At 42.4% G+C, this 5,696-nt stretch overlaps 1 pseudogene; it reads right to left on the bottom strand.

The window, feature by feature from the left end:
* Positions 1–364: 364 nt before the first annotated feature.
* On the bottom strand, positions 365–709 carry LOC114634029 (annotated as a pseudogene).
* Positions 710–5,696: the final 4,987 nt, after the last annotated feature.

The raw sequence follows: 5,696 nt of genomic DNA, 5'->3' as shown, positions 1-5,696 counted from the left end.
AAGGTGCTGTGGTCTGCACTCAACTCCTCAGAGGCAGGTGAGCTCATGGAAAGGAAGTCAACTGGGGTGATGCAAAAGGAAAATGTATCCAAAGGGAGGTTAAAGGGGACACTGCCATTTGGGGACAAATGATAGCTTGCTGTGAAGTGACTTCACAAACATCTTTCAAATGCTTAGAAAGAAAAAAGAGCTGGGTCATTCCTAACTACTTAAAATGCACACCCTCGGTTACTGCAAAATGTCTTCCCAATCATTTGAGTGTGGGTTCAGAGCTTAATGACTGTGGTAGAAAAATTACTACCATTTTGAACAAAGCCTCTCATCTCCAGGGAGTAGTGAGATGGGCCTTCAGACTGGCCAGGGGCTAGGACCTGGCATTACATTCCTTTTCAGCCAAGTACTCCCAAACCAGGCTTCGGGCATTAATGATGCCTCCATTTAGCCTCTCCAAGGCTCTCTTGCTCCCTGCATATGTGGGTCAGATCTCTTTCCCTAGCTCTTCCATAATGGCCAGCAGCTATGCGTATTTACTCTGAGGCACTTGGCTATTTCCAGTTCCCTGGGTGTAGCCTAGCGATGGAGGTCCATAGTCACTCAGCAGCTGGTGATACTGAGAGAAAGTCGCCATGCTAGTAGATGGTGAGTGGACACCTCCGGGGTTGAGGGCAGCGGCGGGCATGTGCGAGGTCAAGTTCAGCTTATATGACATCACTGCGGGCTGTGGACACGCTGGGCAGAGCCTGGCCCCACGTCCCCGCACACGTCCTAGCACCTGCCGGGAGCCCATGCACTTTTTGTTGTCGCTGGCTCAGGCCGCACCACCAAATATGGCCGTCCCTCCCCCTGCCACCGCTACAGTATATATATAACCCATACATCGGGCACCTAAGAGAATTTTTAAAAGTAATCTTTAATTGTGTGCAGAGTGATTTCTCCCTGGGAAGGCATATTAATTATGAGACAGCTGTATCTTCAACCTTTTAGAAAAATGATTCCAAGAAAAGCTATGTTGACTCAGGTCAGCTTGTTGCCAGTCTGTTGCTCCCCAGAGAAGTTACCTTGATTTCCCCTTGATTGAACTTCCTGAATTTTTCAGTTAAAAGGCTGAACCACAACAGAGTTTTAAAATTACCCATTGGAGTCAAGTAGTGAACTGTCCAGTGCAGCAACAGGAAAAGGATTTGCATGTGAAGCATGGCTTCTGCCTTCAGACCAGAACATGAAGAACAGGTTATTGTGTACACTGTACAGTGAAATAGGACAGGCAATAGCTACATCACAGATTAAAGTTTTAGGGGGTCAGTTGTAGGGGGGAGCAATATTATGAAGACATGATACAAGCAGAGTGAGTGATTTTGTAATTTCCCAGAATGTATTAATTCATGTATGTGAAGAAAAACAGACCAGATTGTGGGGGTGTACAATTTGGGTATGTTAACTTGAGCCAGTTAATATTGAATTACCATTTAGGACACTGTCCTGTGGAGATATGTGGAATGCTCACTGATACAGTTAAGTCAGCTCAGAAATTTGAGACACAAACCATTGGCTGTGCTGTCTGTCAGCAGTAACATTGCACATAGGGACAAGGTCTTATTAATGCCATTCTCCCTACGAGGGAACATCTGCTCTTTTTCAAAGTTAGTATACCTATGTGTTTTTTCAAAGAAATTTATCCTTTTACAAAATCAATGGTTGGTGTTGCTTTTTGAGTTTCATTTTCTTTATGTATCACTGCACGAATCTCTTGTATGTTTCTATTCTTCAAAGTTTCCTCATCATTAAGAATTTCATTCCTTTTGCTCAGAGGCTTTGATATTTGTTTCTGTTTAGAGCAGTGTCTTCTATAGCTGAGACTTTGGTCATTATATGTAGTTAAGGCTTGCTTTGTAAGAGTAAAAATTAAAAACAACTTGGCAAAGACCGCAGGACAGCTTGCTGAACTTGCTGAGAATAGCCATGATAAAAATATCAAGCCCCTCTAGGGACGAGGTGACCAGAAATGGAGAAACAACCAAAGACATATCTTGATCAGTCTAAACATGCCCAAGTGAGTAATGGGCCACCTGGTGTTTATCCTAGAAGGTCTGAGGCTTCGTGGTCAAAAATAGTGGGCCATCCAGCCTGTCAAAATGATTGCTTACGCAAAGTGCTGATGTTTGAAATATCCAATTATATGTAACCGCACCAGAATTTCATGCTTTTCCCTTCCCCCTTGTGCCTCCCCCTATAAAAGTTCTAAATTTTCTGGGGTCTTCATCGAAATTCTATCCCCTGCGTGGGATGAGTTTCGATCCAAGGGCCCTTGTTAGTAAACTGCGTTTTGCTATTCTGCATCAAGTCAGTCTCTCGTGTCTCCTTGGGTGCGTGGTGATTGGGACTTGAGTTGGGGTCCTCTTTCTGGGTCCTTACACTTTGAAGACCTAATCCTGCCTCTGCTGCACTATGCCTTCAAGTCAGTTATACATCTCCTTTCAGGCTGGGCCCTACTGCTCAGTGTGAAGGAAAAGAAATTAGTGAATGAGTGTCTCCTAACCTCCTTGGTTTTTTTTGTGGAAATTACATATAAAGAGGGACCTGTGTAACAATTGAGTTTCATTGAAAAACTCTGAAGCTGGTGTAGTCATAGTACAGAAAGAAAGAAAGTGTGGAGGAAAGAAAGTGGGAGCTTTCCTGTTTTGACAGTAGTTCACTTTAGTAATGAGTACTTAGGTAATCAATTTTACATGGTCAGTAAAAGTCTAAACTGGCCATTTTGGGAAGTTCACAGACCAGGGCAATCAAGAATCAGGATGTGGAACTGAATTTATTTTTAGAAACCAAATTTCTGTAGTTACACTAGCTCAACCAGCACAGAAAATCTGTACAAACTGGTGTCACTGTGCATATCAGGATTGTTATATTTTTGTCTGAAAGTGTACAACTTGAGAGAAAAGGTATGAATAATATTTGGTGTGAACTAATACATATGTCTAGTCCTTGAACAATATTGAACCATAAAACCTGTTCAAACTTTTTAAGTAATTTTTGAGATTATTACTAATCATTTGAACCTACTCATTTCTTCTTACTGCTAAGTCCCAAACCCTGGGACAAATGGCTGAGGTGCCTGTCTACCAAAGAAAAGCAGATGTGCCTCTAAGTCCTGCATGACATTCTTCAATTCCTACCTGTTACAAGGTGTGCCCGGTAGAATTGCCCTCTAGCCCAGGGGTTGGTCTGTCTCTCAACTACCTTTCCTTATGTAATCCAACCATTTTGTTAACTGGTCTTTTTTATCTCTCATTTACCCTCCTGAATGATAGGTTATTTCTCTTCGCTGGTGATAGGTTATTCCTTTGCCTTTGAAATAATCCAGTAGAATCCATATTAGATTATATTAAACGCAGGTTTATTGGGGAAGTTACTTTGGGAGAGGTGGCTTGAGGGGAAGAGAAAGAAAGAAAGGGTGTGTGCACAGACAGAGAAAGGAAAGAAAAAAGCAAGAGGAGATCCAAATGTCTGGATTGTATAGGAAAGAGCCTCCATGAGAAGTCAGCCCAGCCCCTAGACTGGAAAGTTCAAGTTTGGGGCAGGTTTGGCAGATATGGACTGAGGGGTGCTGGGAATACCTGGAGGCCAGGTCTGCTATAATATGTAAAATATAAACCTCAGAAACTTCTCTAGAACTCTGACCTCATGATCCGATTCTACTCTCTATCCTCTACCCTCTTCTCTCTCCTTACTTGGCTTGGATCATGGCCAATCTGAAATTTCCCGGATGCCCCTATGTCTTGTTATGCTTTCCCATTTATCTATAATAAAATGTCTACTACACCATAACAAGGAGAAGCCATGCCTTTTCATTTCTTTTGTTTGTTTGTTTGTTTGTTATTCGAGACAGGGTTTCTCTGTGTAACCCTGGCTGTCCTGGACCTCACTCTGTAGACAAGGCTGGGCTCAAACTCAGAAATCCACCTGCCTCTGCCTCCCAAGTGCTAGGATAAAAGGCGTGCACCATGACTGCCCAGCCATGCTTTTTCATTTCTTTTTTTCACTCACATCTCATTGACCACTTCTTGCTTTCAAATTAATGGCCACAGTTTGCTTTAATTGTGGCTACTGTTTGATTTGACAGAAGTTTGGCTACAGGACTTCCCAGCTACCTGGTAGAGATGGCTCCACTGTAATATTGAGTATGTAATGTAATGTGCATACAAAGTCTCTGTGCCTTGGAAGAGTAACAGGAAGTACTCTGGGAGAATGGAAAGTTCTACTAAAATACAAATTTCCCAGAGTAGGGCTCTGTCTGTCCCTAGGGTGGAAGCGCAGAACTTGGAAGGCCTCAGCTGTCTGAGTCATTTGATCTCTGATCCCCTAGTAGAGGAGCTACTTCTGTCCTAAGGACCAGCTTGGTTTTCTAAGCTAACAAGGGGCTCTGGGCAGGCCTGGCAATCAGGAGCACCAGTGGGAGGTAGCTTGCAGGTTCTTTCCAGGACTGTCCTGATAGAGCTGTAGAGAGCAGTAAGGGTGACCACAAGCCATGTCATGGTGAATATGGGGGGCACTGTCCCTAGGCCAGGAGGTCTGCTGAGTCTTAATCTGATTGGATTGAAATAGCCTGTGGGGGAGAATGTGTTCAGTTGGTCCGTGTGTTGACTTGGGCAGAGGCCCTTGGCCTTTTACCCAACCTGAGTGTGGATTCCCTGGATGAGTGGGTAAAAGGGTGGAAGGGGTGAGATGTGACAGCAAGACACTGAAGCCCTGGCAGTGAAAATCTTATAATATCACTTTCCACTGTGCACACACAAGCATTGCTTTGCTGTGCAGTAGGAAGACATACTGGAAAAGTGAAGATCTGGTTTCTAGAAGGTTTGAATTCATTTCTCATTCAGTTTTGTGTGACAACTTTTATAAAATAGTTTTGAAAGTAGTATAAAGGAGTTGACGGGGATCATCCATTTGTAATAGTTGATCAGAATCCTTTCACCTTTCCACTAACACCATGTACCTTGGCATGATTCAGGGTAGAAAAGGAGTTTCAGAGATGCAGAGATTTCCTAGGTGTGCATGGTGGTGGAAAAGTGTTATACTTGAAGTAAAATTGCTCATATTTAGTGTATGTATCTGATGCAGTTGGAAATATTACCTACATCCATATAATATCACTTCCTACCACAAAAAAAAAAAAACCAAACCAGGAAACCATGTTCTCTATGGATTCTTTTTTGAACAATTTATTTATTTTATTATTTATTTATTTATTTATTTATTTATTTTTATGTATGTGAGTACACTGTGGCTGTCTTCAGAAACACTACATGAGAGCATCAGATCTCATTACAGATGGTTGTGAGCCACCATGTGGTTGCTGGGAACTGAACTCAGGACCTCTGGAAGAGCAGTCAGTGCTCTTAACCACTCAGCCATATATCCAGCCCTTTCTTTGTACATTCTTATACTACCATGTTTATGTGTGTCTACAGTATACAGAGTTCTCATAAAATGATAGACATGCTATGAATCCCGGAAATGTCTTCAGCCTATTTTCCAGGGACTTGAAAGTAACTTAAAGAAGTATCAGAATTCTCATGCTTGTTCCATTTAGATTCACGGTGGCCTAAATTATTAAATAACCTAACTTCTCATTAGTAGATGACAAGCTGCATGCCTCAGGAGGACCCTGAGCTATATGAACAAAGACAAAGCAATTGTTA

Source organism: Grammomys surdaster, unplaced genomic scaffold, assembly GCF_004785775.1.
Source record: "Grammomys surdaster isolate TR1022 unplaced genomic scaffold, NIH_TR_1.0 818, whole genome shotgun sequence".
In the NCBI taxonomy this organism is placed as follows: domain Eukaryota; kingdom Metazoa; phylum Chordata; class Mammalia; order Rodentia; family Muridae; genus Grammomys; species Grammomys surdaster.
The sequence above is the reverse complement of the archived record's forward strand: the minus strand, read 5'-3'. Positions and strand labels throughout refer to the sequence as shown.